The sequence below is a fragment of the Lactuca virosa genome, chromosome 8, assembly GCF_052849685.1.
Source record: "Lactuca virosa cultivar CGN04683 chromosome 8, Lactuca_virosa_CGN04683_v6, whole genome shotgun sequence".
NCBI lineage: Eukaryota > Viridiplantae > Streptophyta > Magnoliopsida > Asterales > Asteraceae > Lactuca > Lactuca virosa.
Window position 1 is genome coordinate 104,248,863 of NC_136433.1, and position 14,323 is coordinate 104,263,185.

A 14,323-nucleotide genomic window follows, 5' to 3' on the forward strand; every position below is an offset into this window, starting at 1 on the left:
ATAAAAGCAAAGTCCATTTTGGGTTGCCGAAGAACTAGCAACTGAAAAGAATTATATTTGAAGAGAGAGGATAATTTATTAATATATTATATGGTTAATATATTAATTAAAATGGTAATTATGAATTTAGAATTAATTTGAAGTTAATTAGAATTAACTTTGGGATAATTAAATTAATTGGAAGTGTAGGGACTAAATGTGGCATTGTTAAAAGGTTGAGCAATGAAGAAACTCTAGAACCTCCCTCGCGGGGACGGCTTTGTAGAGCCTTCCTAAGATTTCTAGGAAGCCTTGGAGGATAAGTAAAAGATTTAGATAACTACCTATTTTGAGATATTATTATTATATTGAATTGAGTGTTATCCAAGGATTCTTGGTTACCTATAAATATGACCTTAAGGGTCATTATTTTCGTCCATGCCTTCTTAGAATTCTATAGCCGAAATTCCTTACCCTTCCCCTCTCTCCTCTTGTGTTCTTGTTGTTAAGGTTTGGGTACAAACCATTAGAGGCATCATTTCTTTGGTGCTAGTCTTTCCAAGCTTCACAACTTCAGGAGTTGGTTTGATTTGTTTGCTATAACAAATCTAAAGGTATGTAACCTAATCTTTTTTAAATTTCGACTTACACTAGGGTAGGCTAGTTTAGTTGTTCATTGTATGTTGCTATCAAAGTGTATGACATAGATCTTTTATAGGATGCATGTACCCTATTAATTGTTAAATGTTTTCCGCATTGTACATAGTTTTCATCTATAAAACCCATCAATTAGGACATGTGTCAAGCGCTCACTGGAGCCACAGATGACGTGTGCGGGACACCCAAACCCATGCGCGACACGCATGCCTATATGTTGAAACATAGAAGTGACCCTCTTAAACTTAATCCAAACCGCAGTCACCCTCTCATCCGCAGTCAAGTACCGCAACCGCAGTCATCGTCATCAGCACTTAGTCTTAGTCTTTTATCTGTTTTTCTAGATGTACTTTCTTTTATCCAATGTGCCCTGCGTGGCAACTTTTAACAGATAAGACTTTTTAATCTTCGAGACTCTATAAATAGAGTTCTCTCTTTCTGAATGAATACACATCTCTACGCATCTTGAATCTCATATCTCCTTCTTACTAATGAATACACATCTCTACGCATCTTGAATCTCATATCTCCTTCTTACTATCTCACCTCAAAGATCTTCAGATTCTAATATCGTTATCTCTTCGGAGCAAGTCAGTCTTGACTTAATCACTAAGTTTGATCTCACTTACTAACTTGGTCTAATTGCATTCCTCGTTAAGAATCAACTTCAGTGTATACTTGATATAATACTTGTTGTCATTTATATTTCCTTATATTTCCGCACCTAATTATCTAACTATCTAACTCTAACTTATTATTATTGTTGAGCTTTATGATCCACTGAGTTAAACTTCATTCCACATTATTACTTGTTCTAACGTTTGTTCAAGTGTGTTACTCAAGTTTCTCTCAACAATTGGTATCAGATCCAAAGTGGTTGCTTTTTAAACAAAAACTCTGATTTTAAAAGGCCTTCTATACCACTGAAGCTCATTTCTTAAAAAAAACAAATCTTTTCAAAAAACAAGGAAATATGGCACAAGCATTATCTCTAAATGTTTCTAACAGTGTTGGAGGTTCGAATAGAGCTCCAATACTGGTAGCAAATGAATATCACCATTGGTCTCAAAGAATGGAGAGGTATCTACGAAGACTTGGAAGAGATGTATGGAGATCTGTAGAAGAAGGATCTCATGTCTCTATTCTTACTCAGTTCAGAACGATGGCACACAAGCTAGACTAGGTGGAGGTCAACCAACCTTGAATCGTCCTACCAAAGTTGATATGGATAAGATGGAAAACGATGTCGTTGCTTTTTATGAGATATCTTGTGGAGTTGCTCCTGACAACATCGACATCATCATAAATTGCAAGTCAGCTAAAGAAATCTGGGATGTTCTCAAGAACCTGTATGAAGGCACAGAACAAGCCGAAGATAAGAAGCTTACAACTACACTCAACGAATTCAACAACTTCAAAGCTCATGCTGGTGAAAGTCTGGAAGACTCCTTCAAGACGTTCAACTTAATTGTCACAAAGTTATCTAATGCGGGCACCATCCGAAGTAACCATGAGACCAATATTAAGTTTCTCAATGGATTGGGTAGACATTGGACCACAGCTAAGATGATCGTCCAAGGAGATAGAAAAATTCACTCTCTATCTCTCTACAAGCTCTACGGTGAACTGCAAGCACAAGAATCAACCGTACTCAAAGACTGTGCTGACTTCGGAGGACCACTCGCTCTTATAGCACAAGCACCTCACACTCAATCTTATTCACCCTCGTATGACAATCCTCCGCAGTCATACAAAGCCGACTCATAATACGATGATGAAGAGGAATTCCAAAATGCCATTGCTCTAGTTAGCCAACAATTCAACAGGCTACCACCCTCATCATTTCGCAAAAATCAGCAGTTTACTAAACCTCCTTTCAACCGCAACTTCAACCCTCAGAATAATCACTCTCGATATCCCAAAAATCCTCACCCAGCACCGCAATCTCAAAACACTCAACCCAAAGAGGCATCGCAACCCATAAAGACAACTGACTCCGTTACCTCAGCAGAAGAAAAATCTGATGTTGTAATTTGTCACAAGTGCAACAAGGAAAACCATTTTGCTAGAGATTGTAAAGCAAACGTAGTAACAGACAGAGCATTCTATCTCATAATGGCTCAAGAATTGGAGGAAAAAGAGAAGGCAAGGGCGTACATAGCCCAAGTCAAGATAGACCATCAAGTATGGTCATCCGGAGATGAGGATGAAGATATCAACAACATCAAGGGTAAAGGCAAAATCTGCATGATGGCTACTGCGGACGAGGATGGATCAATCAAGCTGGAAAAGAATTACTGCTACATGGCAAAGGATGGAACTCTAAGCATCGTTGAGCAGGTAAAACTTATGATCCAAACTCTTAATTATAGCATGCATGACTGTCAACCTTTTCTTGACAACCTTAATGACACATGTGTTGCCGTCCTTTCAGACTATAACAAAGCCTTAGATGAGAAGAACATTGCATCCCAGGAAATGTTCCATGTTAGAGGACGATTAGAAGACAAAAGACTCAAAGTTTCCATGCTAGAAAAGGACTTATAATTAGAAAAAGATGCAAGAATCTTATATGAAACTCAGTTAGGCATAACATTAAATCAAAGAGATCTAGCTCAAACCGAAATTGTACGTTTAAATCTTTTAATAGAAAAGTTGTTCAATGAAAGCGAAGCTATTGAGAATCTAGTGAACAATGGAACCATAGATAACACCTATAATTGGGGTTGGTCCAATGGATATCCTACCACAAAGGACTCCTCACCCCGGTTTAACAAAGACCGACTTTATGTCCCTCTGGACTGAGAGTTCCAATTTCCAGTCAATGACAAAACCTTTCCCGAGGACATCAAAACTCATTTTGGTCGACTCCATAATATGAGTAATAACTGTGTCATTGAGGAAATTCTTCCTGAATTTTCGGGTCACTCAAGTGATAAAATTCCCATCTGTGGCACAATCTATCCCAATTCTCAGACTTCATCAGTTGTTGATGAGGAAATTGTCATAGAAGGTCCCGAAGTCTCAATGGACTTTCCATCTCCGCCCTCAGACCGCAGTGTCTCTCACTGTAGTCATGAACCACATTCTGGTCATCTGCCTATCATTAAATGTCCCACAAAAGTCTCAACTCAGACTTACTCTACGGTAGTCAAATCTTCCTTACCGCAGAAAACTTTGAAGTAGGTCAATGCTCGCTGAACATCAAGTCCTCGTTTTCAAAAATTATCAAAGGTTTCCAGGAAACCGCAACTGAACATCAATGACTGCGGTTCTCCAAAAACCGAGGCTAAAAAGGCTTTCAAAGAGGAAATTCGATCCCGTGGCAAAAATCGGGAAATCTTTTCAAAAAACAAAAAACGAGTCAAAATTCCAAAATCTAAGAGTCCAGAAAAGCTTGTTTTCTCAAATTATCTTTCAAAAAACTCTTCAATCAAGAAAACAAACAAAAGGGAATGTACATTCTCTAAAACCATTTCAAAAACATCTGACACAACCCAAAAGAGAGTAAAGTCTTTTCGAAGTAATGGTTTTCAGATTTATTCCTCAGATGATTCAAAATGGAAGGGGATTTTACCAACTCCAACACCTGTAAAGTCACCTAAAACTTTTAAGAAATCACATCCTAGGAAATCTACACGTGCTCACACTTTCTCAAATCGTACTTTTTCAAATTCCAAGAGTACCGCTGTCAAATCTCACACTTCTCGTACCAGTCACAAAACTGTTCCCACACCCTTCAGACCGCTAATCCTTCATGTAGTTGTCATTGTCAAAAGGGACCATCTCAAGTCAAATCTCGTACTTTTCAAAAACCTCGTAACTTTTTCATATCTCACAACACTTCAAAAGTTCACAAATACCCAGGATTAGGCCTCAAGATTGACATAAAACCTGTCCTTGCAACCTCGGTTCATGCATTTTTTTAAAACCCACCAGTCACCTCGGGCTCCAAACTTGTTTGGGTGCCCAAACTAACCATGTAATTTTTAGGCAATGTGCAAGGAGGATCAAGAAGAGGAGTGGTTAATAGATAGTGCCTCCTCCTTGCACATGACAGGAAGGTTAGAGTACCTTCGAGATTTCAGGCCTATTTGCAATGGTGGAAACGTCACATTCAGCAACAATGCGAATGGAATAATCTGAGGTTATGGTGTACTTACTACAGGAAACTTCTCTATTCAAAAGGTTGCTTACGTAGAAAGCCTCAAACACAATCTCATCAGTGTAGGCCAACTATGTAAAGCAGACCACAGGGTTGAATTTGACAACGAATACTGCTACGTAATGACAAGCGATAGAAGCACCTGTTTAATCAAATCCAAGTCCGAAGGCACCATGTATCCTTTGGACGTTTCTTTGATCATTGGGAAACCGCAGTTATGCTTCCTATCCAAAGCAGTATCTGAAGTCAGCTGGCTATGGCACCGAAAGCTAGCTCATCTTAACTTCAGGTATATCAACAATTTGGTCACCGGAGAACTCGTCCGAGGTCTTCCCATTCTCAAATTCAACAATGACACTCTCTGCTCAGCATGTGAATGTGGCAAACAGTCAAAGGCAAGCCATCCCATGGTGATTGATTCTTCAATTTCTGAACCACTGGAACTCTTGCATATTGATCTCTGCGGTCCATCTGCCGTAGCTAGTCTTCATCACAAAAAAAACATACTGGTTATAGTTGATGACTTCACTCCTTTCACTTGGGTATTCTTCCTAAGACTCAAATCCGAAACTCCGCAGATGCTGATCAATTTTATCAAAGAAATTGAACTTCAGATCAAATTACCAGTGCGCCGCATCCGAAGTGATAATGGAACTGAGTTTACCAATCATCTCTTAAACAGTTTCTTGGTTTCAAAGGGTATCAGTCACAACTTCTCAGCTCCCTACACACCGCAACAGAATGGAGTAATAGAGCGAAGAAACCGAACTCTGGTAGAAGCATCCATATCTATGCTTAACTTCGCACACCTTCCTCTCTACTTCTAGGCCGAAGCAGTGGCCACATCATGCTTTGTTCAAAACCAAAGCATTGTTTGCAAGTGTCTCAATAAAACTCCGTATGAGGGCCTTAACAACCGCAAACCAAATGTCAGATTCTTTCACATCTTTGGGTGTAGATGTTTTGTGATCAACAACAGAAAACATCTAAACAAATTTGCACCGAAGTCGGATGAAGGCATTTTCCTTGGCTACTCAACAAACAAAGTAGCCTATAGGGTTCTCATCAGACGCACGAGACTAACAGTGGAAAGCTTCGACGTCAAATTCGATGACTATTATGTCTGCAACACTGCTCCTACAGATGAAACCAAAGCAATCCTGGAAAGTGATATCCCAGTCTCCTCGGGTCCTCTAAACATCATTGAAGTTAACTATGATGATCTTTTCGACCCCGTAGAGACTGCTCAACTCTCCGAAGTTCTTGTGTCTCCAGAAGCTCAACAGCAGCATGACGACGTTTCTGGACCTACTTTATCTGATGATGTGTCACTCAATACTTCCACCTCACCGGTTGAGGGGGAAAGCTCTACTCCGGAGCAAGTGACAACCATCGAGGTTCTAGTACCTGAGGAAACAGCTCCGGTCCCTATCCGCAAAATTACTCTTCCATCAAATGTCTCTTCAGATTCAGACGACGAAGACATAGAAAACATTGACACAGAAACCGATCCAAGGGTTATCACTCTCTCAACAATCCAGGGGGAACCTTCTCAGGTTCAAGAGGAACTCCCGTCCGCAATCCAGGGGGAACCTTTGTCATTTGCTCAAGAAAACTCTAATCCCACTTTCCCAAATCAAGACAATTCAGCGGCCTGCTCATAAGTCCAGGGGGAACTGCCGTCTTCTGCCGCAGAGTCTTCAGATATTGAAGACATTCCATCCACCGCAGTTGCTGATCATCTTCAACCGCGTCTTCATGTATGGACGAAGGACCACCCACCAGGCCAAATCATCGGCAACCCGTCCGCAGGTATTCAAACTCGATCCTCAAAAGATTTATCTGATCATTGTCACTATGCAACATTTATGTCTTCGGTCGAGCCCATAACCATCAAAGAAGCATTAATGGATCCCGATTGGATAACTGTAATGCAATAGGAACTGGAAGAGTTTAAACGAAACAAAGTATGACAACTCGTTCCGAAGCCAAAAGGTCACACTATTGTTGGTACCAGATGGGTGTACAAGAACAAATTGGATGAATCCGGTGCGGTTGTCCGAAACAAAGCGAGACTAGTCGCTAAGGGTATAGTCAACTTGAAGGTGTTGATTATGATGAAACATACGCCCCAGTAGCCATGATGGAGGCCATATGCATCTTCTTAGCGTATGCTGCTCACAAGATTGTCAATGTACATCAAATGGATGTAAAGAGTGCTTTCTTGAATGGTGAATTGAAAGAGGAGGTTTATCTTCAGCAACCTCCGGGCTTCGAATGTCTTGAATTCCCAGATCACTGTTACAAGCTTGAAAAAGCAGTCTATGGTCTAATGCAAGCACCAAGAGCATGGTACGAGACTCTCTCCGAATTTCTTGTCTCGTCCGTATATAAAAGAGGAGTGATTGATCCCACCTTATTTAGAAAGGCAAATGGTAATCACCTTATGCTTGTACAAATATATGTGGATGATATCATCTTCGGATCAACTGATCAGGGGATGGTGGATGAATTTGCAAAGCTCGTGACCAGTAAGTTCCAAATGAGCATGAATAGAGAGATTAATTTCTTTCTATGATTTCAAGTGAAACAAGTCCCTCAAGGGATATTCATTCATCAAGAGAAATACACCTCTGAACTACTGAAGAAATACTCAATGGACAACTGTTCCTCTGCCAAGGTCCCTATGGCCTTCGGATATAAGATTTCTTCTGATCCTTCTGGAGAATCAGTAGACCACAAAACTTATAGAGGAATAATTGGCTCTCTGATGTACCTCACCGCAAGCCGACCAGACATTGTCTTTGCAACAGGAGTATTTGCAAGATACTAAGCCGATCCGAAAGTATCTCACATGTAGGAATGTCAAAAAGTCCCGTTGGATCCCGATCCTGTGGGGGCCCGGTCTCGTTTGGGGGCATTTTTTGAAAAAAATTGGGGACGGGAGCGAGGGCGGGGGCATGGTTAACCCCCGTTTTACTTTCGAGGGCGGTGGCGGGGGTTGGCACTCCCATCCCGAAACCCCCATGGGGTCCCCGTTAATAAATTATATATATTTACATATATTAATTATATAACTATAATAAACAATAGAATGATTTTTACATACTAAAATTCAACCAAAACATGTTTTTAAGATGTTTTTAACATGTAAAATTATGCTATAAATAACTATTTGTTACCTAAAAAATAGTTTCTTTTAGCCTAAGCAAAAACTTCTTTTTAGCCCACATAAGGTAGCCCAAAATCAATCGGGGGCGGGGGCGGGGGTGGAAAGGATGGAGATTTCGGGGGCGGGGGCGGGGGTAGGGGAATGGGAGAATTTTGGGGGCGGGGTGGGGGATGCAAATCGCAATCCCCGTCCCGTTTGCCCCCGTTGACATCCCTACTCACATGACTGAAGTCAAGCAGATTCTTAGATACTTAAAGGGCAGCAAGTCTCTAGGTCTCTGGTATCCCGCAGGGAATGACTTCAGCCTCCAAGCTTTCACCGATGCGGATCATGCTGGATGTAGATTGGACAGAAAAAGCACTTCAGGTGGCTGTCAATTTCTTGGTGGAAGACTCGTCAGCTGGTCATCAAGGAAACAAAACTGTGTCTCACTGTCTACCGCAGAAGCTGAATATGTGGCCGCAGCCAGCTGTAGTTCACAAGTTTTGTGGATGAAAACACAACTTATGGACTACGGATATAGGATGCTGTGGATACCGATTTACTGTGACTCCGAGAGTGCGATAGCAATTTCTCACAATCCAATTCATCACTCTAAGACGAAGCATATTGAATTACGGTATCATTTCATCAAAGACCATATTCTGAAAGGTAACTTTGAACTGATCTTTGTTAACACTCATGAAGAGATTGCTGATGTATTCACAAAAGCACTTAACTCTACAAAACTCAACAGTTTCTTACAAATGTTAGGAATGATGAATCCGGACCCTCAATTCTTTTTGAATTGATAGGTACCGCAGACCATCCTTGGTCACCATTACGGTCCTAACAAAATATATCTATCTTACATAGTTTCAGTATATCTTGTGTACTGCAGTACATCTTATGTATCGCAATATACCGTATATACCGTAACCATATATCATACCTATATTTCAAGGGTCAAACCACAATCACAGTGATTGAACTTTCAACTACTTCATAAATTCTTGAAACATTGTGTGCTATTTAATGATCCTTCATTAAATAAGAAAAACATTCTCAAAAAAAATATTCGTTGTGTAGCATATGATTGTTTTAGTTCTTCTTTTCAAATAAACCTTTTGTCAGACATATTTTAGGTGTGATGCCAAAATAAAACAGTTTCCAATAAAAGAAATCTTTTTAGGAAATCTTTTTCCTTAGACTGTCTTTTCCTCTTTACCCCAAGATGTCAAATTCGTTACAAATTCCACCTTTATTCAACGGACTATCGCCCCTCACCACACGTTCTTCAGACATGGGGTATTGGGCCTGACACTTTTGCAAGATTTTAGGCTCTCTGCATTTCAGATCTTTGGTCGAGGTCGTTGTCTCAATCAAAAATAACCTCAAAACCACTAGATAGCTAGGGTAAGTAAGGGTCGAATCCACGAGGAGTTTGTGGTCAAACTTTGTGCTATAGTAGTCAATGAAAAAGAACTAATACTTGCAATTGTCACGAATTTAAATTAAAGTAAAATAAACTAAACAACTAGAGACTTCATGTTGCAAAAGGTTGTAAAAAAAATACTATGAATGAGAAAACAAGGTACTTCCGATTCAGTTGTTCAGATGGTTGGACAAACATGTTTTCTTCCCTTAAATTCCAATTTAATTACCTAGACATAATTACGGTTGACTCACATTCAATATATAATTATGGGCACACAAAATTTTGATCCAACTAATTGTCTTACTCCCTATGTCTAACTGAATTAGGAACAACTAGTGGATTGGCGATAATGTGTCTTACGATCATATATTACAATGTTGAGAATTTAATACTACAAGTTATGAATAATATATGTGGATTCTACTAGCCATCTTAATTCCTAAACTACTTGAATTTGGAATGATTAGTGAATTTAACAATACACTATCTTAGTTGCAATATCACACAATAAGAAAAACCCAACTCCAATTATTGCAAATAAAACTTAAAACTTGAAAAATAGAACAATGATTGAAATTGATTGGAATAAAAGTAATAATCAAATCATGTTCATCCTAACATCCTACAACGTTCCCGAAAGTAACCCTAATGGTTTAGTCTTCCATAACAATCAAAAAGCACACAAATTGAATAAAAACAATGGAATTCATACTAAAATTCATAAACAAACTTGAAATAATAAAACTAATAAAATCTAATGATCAATCAATCATGGAACGATGAAACCTTGGAGAAAAAGTAATCAAATCTGGAGTTTGATGAAGATCCACCGGTTGAACGACTTCAATTGTTGAATGATGATGAACTTTGTGATTTGTAGCCTCGAATTCGGAAATTGATGATCAGAAACACGTTTGGAGAAGGTTTGAATGTGTTTGGAACCCTCCAAAACTGTGTAAAAGCGCAGGGGAGAAGTCCAAAGTCGATTAGGGTTAAATCTCCTTTAAAAAGGTGCTGAAAAACTGATTTTCGGAGCTGTTTCCGCGTCGGCGTCCTAGTAGGCGTCTTAGACGTCATATAGGACGTCTGGGCGTCCTTCTTGGCGTTTTACATGCCTTCTGTCGTCCTTGATTTGCACTTGAAAATGGCATAAAACGGGTAAGCGTCCTAGGGGGCGTCTTAGACGCGTTATAGGACGTCTCTCATCTTTGTTGCCCCTTTTTGGTGATGAAAACGGTAGAATCAGTAAAAACACAAAACATGAAAGTTGTAGTAAATTTTGTCTAGTTTCTAGAACTTCTTCATTCATGTCAATAGGACCTCTAGATCTTGAGATATGATCAAAACATTGAAGAGTGGTCAAATTTCTCAGCACCATTTTTCTTCATTCCTTTATCAATTCGTCTCTTTTGCTTGTTAGCTTCCTTTTGCTCGTTTTTCTTGCGGGTTCCGCCCACTTCTAGTACAATATATTGACCTGCATATGAAGTTCAACAACTCATCAAAGTAGTGCCATTCTTGGACAATTATACATCAATTCAACAGATTTATGACAATTTAGTATATTCACAAAATAGACTTATCAAACCTCCCCAACTTTATTCCAAACTCGTCCCGAGATTAGCCTGAAATAATCAGCGTAGTCTTACTCTCTTATCTTAAGAAAATCTCAATGGAATCACGAATTCCGTACTTTTTATCACAATATTTTCAATAGCACAATATATTGATTTCGGGATTATTAGATTCATATCCGGACTTTTAAACTCAAAACACATGTTATGCTTATTTTACTTTGTTGTTTGAAACCCTCCACTTTTTGAACCCTTTCCAATAATCAACCTCATGAGTAATCAGTTGAACTCATTGCCAAAGTCCCCTTTTCAAGGTTCACTAACATAGTTAGCGCGGTCGGTAACACTTAATGGACCAACCCATACACTCCCGCTATCGAGGGGTCACATATTGTTTCACACAATATCTTCAACTTGTACTTTTCTTCATGTTTATCTTGATTGTGCATTCTTCAAGTTCTTTGATGGCTTTATCGGATTTGATCATCTTTGTATTTGACTTTAGCTTGAATATATATACTTTGAAGTTCTTTAATGTCTTATGATGCTTTTTGGTTGTGTGAAAACAATAATAGTCCCCTCCCAACCCCAAAGGCGCAGGAGTAAGTAAGACCAAGTACTCAGAGCGTGATGACACATATTGTTCGGTTGGGTCCTCAATTGAAAGATCGTAGGCTCGAGCCAAAAACCTTCATTTTTCAAACACTTGGGTATTTCACATAACAATTAAATAAATATAAATATTTCCAAACCGGCTGAGCAACCCACAAAATCAATATTAAATATATATTATGACTCAATGTACGAAACTCCTATCATTTTCCATCTTGATGAGTTAGATTCAAGATATAGAGAAGCTACTAACTCATCACATATTTCATGGTGACCAACTCGGGAAAATAAGATAATAAATAAAAAAAATTAAGATAACATTCATTTATCCCAAAATGATTACCTAATAAAAATCATCAAAACTAATAAAAATAATACAAATGAGGAGGACGACACACCTGATGGTACCGGTGGTAGAATAGGTTTTGATTATTGAAAAGTTTCACTAACTTGAGGCATTTTCATAATGTTCCGTTATGCCCGAACGAAAACCGAAAAAAAATATGATTCTTTTTTTTAAATTTATCACTTTTTCTTCAATCTTCAGTTTTCTTATTGTGTACACCCCTCCCCAACTTTGAATCTTGCATCGTCCTCAATGCATCCAAAGACAAATTCCTAAAATAATAACAAAAAAAAAAAAAACTACAAGCACACAAATCAAATCAAATAAAAATAAATCACACTAAGTAGTCCTCAATTTCGTAGGGGTCCACGATTGCACTTGGCACGTGCAACAAGCCTTTTAAACCCCTAGGTTACCCCTAGTGGACGAGTGAAGTATCGTGAGGGTTTGCAGTGAACTTACCCACAAAGTTCCAAAATTACCAAGTTTAACGTCATTAGCGGGACATGTTACCTCAACCAATGTCTATGGAGGACCATATGTTAGTTGACTTCCTTGAAATCCAACCATGAGGTCGATCACCTTACTTTGAGGAACTGGATCATGTGGCAAGCCTTTTTGGGCCTTGTGTAAATCAACTATTTTGCGTTTAATCCTTTCAAGATGATGCTTAAACCTTGTTTTGAAGAGCCATGCATCTTTCCATCCGAATATTACTTGATGAATCCCTTGTCAATTCATGGGTTAATCCCATCCGAATATTACTTGATGATGACTACAAGCCCTATCTCACCTTTGCGGAACCTCCCGCAAACGGTTATTGGGACATTCCCATCTCTCCCAATGCAAAGTTCTTTACAGTGTTTGAATCGTTTGACCGCAACCTCCCAGATGATCAAAGGTTGTCGCTAGAGTTTGAAAGACTTAACAGATTCCATGCCAAGCATGGATCTGCAATCGAGAAAATCTGGTCCAGCGACAGACCCACCGCAATCAAAGACTACAAGCCTAGAAAATTCATGAAAGCATAATTCATCAAATATACCCTCACCAGAAGAAACTCCGACTACATCCGAACCCAAGTTGATTTCCCTTGCATGAACCCGGAAGAAATCTTCCTGATTGCAAAGGTATTTCAGAACAAGTCTGAAAAACACCCAAAGATGAAGACTGCGTATGAAAGGGCCTGTGCCTTTCTAAAAGAGACTGTGTGTGACTTTGCAAGAATAGATGCGGACATCCACCCAACGCTTGCTCAGAAATTCAACCTTCATCCTCTTGAACCAGCTCCGGTCCTGACTGAAGGCTTTCAAGAAAGATCTCTTGGAGCAACTAACTTCCCAGATCTTGGAGTCATTTTCAAACGCTTAAATGATGAAACAAAATACTTCATTCCAATGACTGCCATGAACCGCATGACCCGGAAGCAATTGGAGATCACTCAAACTGCAGTCAACAAATCAAAACACACAACTACTGAAGTGAAGTTTGAAATCTCAAGGAGAATTGCGTGGCTTAAGGAAGTCAGGAAGTTCTGGTGGATTCTTATCAAGTTTCTCAAGCTTGACACATGAAAGGAAAGTTGAAGAGGTCACTTAGGGGGAAATTGTTGAAACATAGAAGTGACCCTCTTAAACTTAGTCCAAACCGCAACCACTCTCTCATCCGCAGTCAAGTACCGCAACCGCAGTCATCGCCATCAGCACTTAGTCTTAGTCTTTTATCTGTTTTTCTAGATGTACTTTCTTTTATCCAATGTGCCCTGCGTGGCAACTTTTAACAGATAGGACTTTTGTAATCTTCGAGACTCTATAAATAGAGTTCTCTCTTTCTGAATGAATACACATCTCTACGCATCTTGAATCTCATATCTCCTTCTTACTATCTCACCTTAAAGATCTTCAGATTCTAATATCGTTGTCTTTTTGTAGCAAGTCAGTCTTGACTTAATCACTAAGTTTGATCTCACTTACTAACTTGGTCTAATTGCATTCCTCGTTAAGAATCAACTTCAGTGTATACTTGATATAATACTTGCTGTCATTTATATTTCCTTATATTTCCGCACCTAATTATCTAACTATCTAACTCTAACTTATTATTATTGTTGAGCTTTATGATCCACTGAGTTAAACTTCATTCTGCATTATTACTTGTTCTAACGCTTGTTCAAGTGTGTTACTCAAGTTTTTCTCTCAACACAATATTTTTGCTATAAATAGTCTGTCTGCCCATTTCTTTCTTCACCCAAATTTGTTTCTTCCCTCTCGATTTCCTTCGATATTTCCCTCCAAAATTCTTAGGAAACTTATTGTTTTTATATTTTAAGCTATATATTATTATATTTTCGAGTCCGGTCGATCCCGATGCGATCTCCGAAGTCCCGAGTCTCGAATCTACC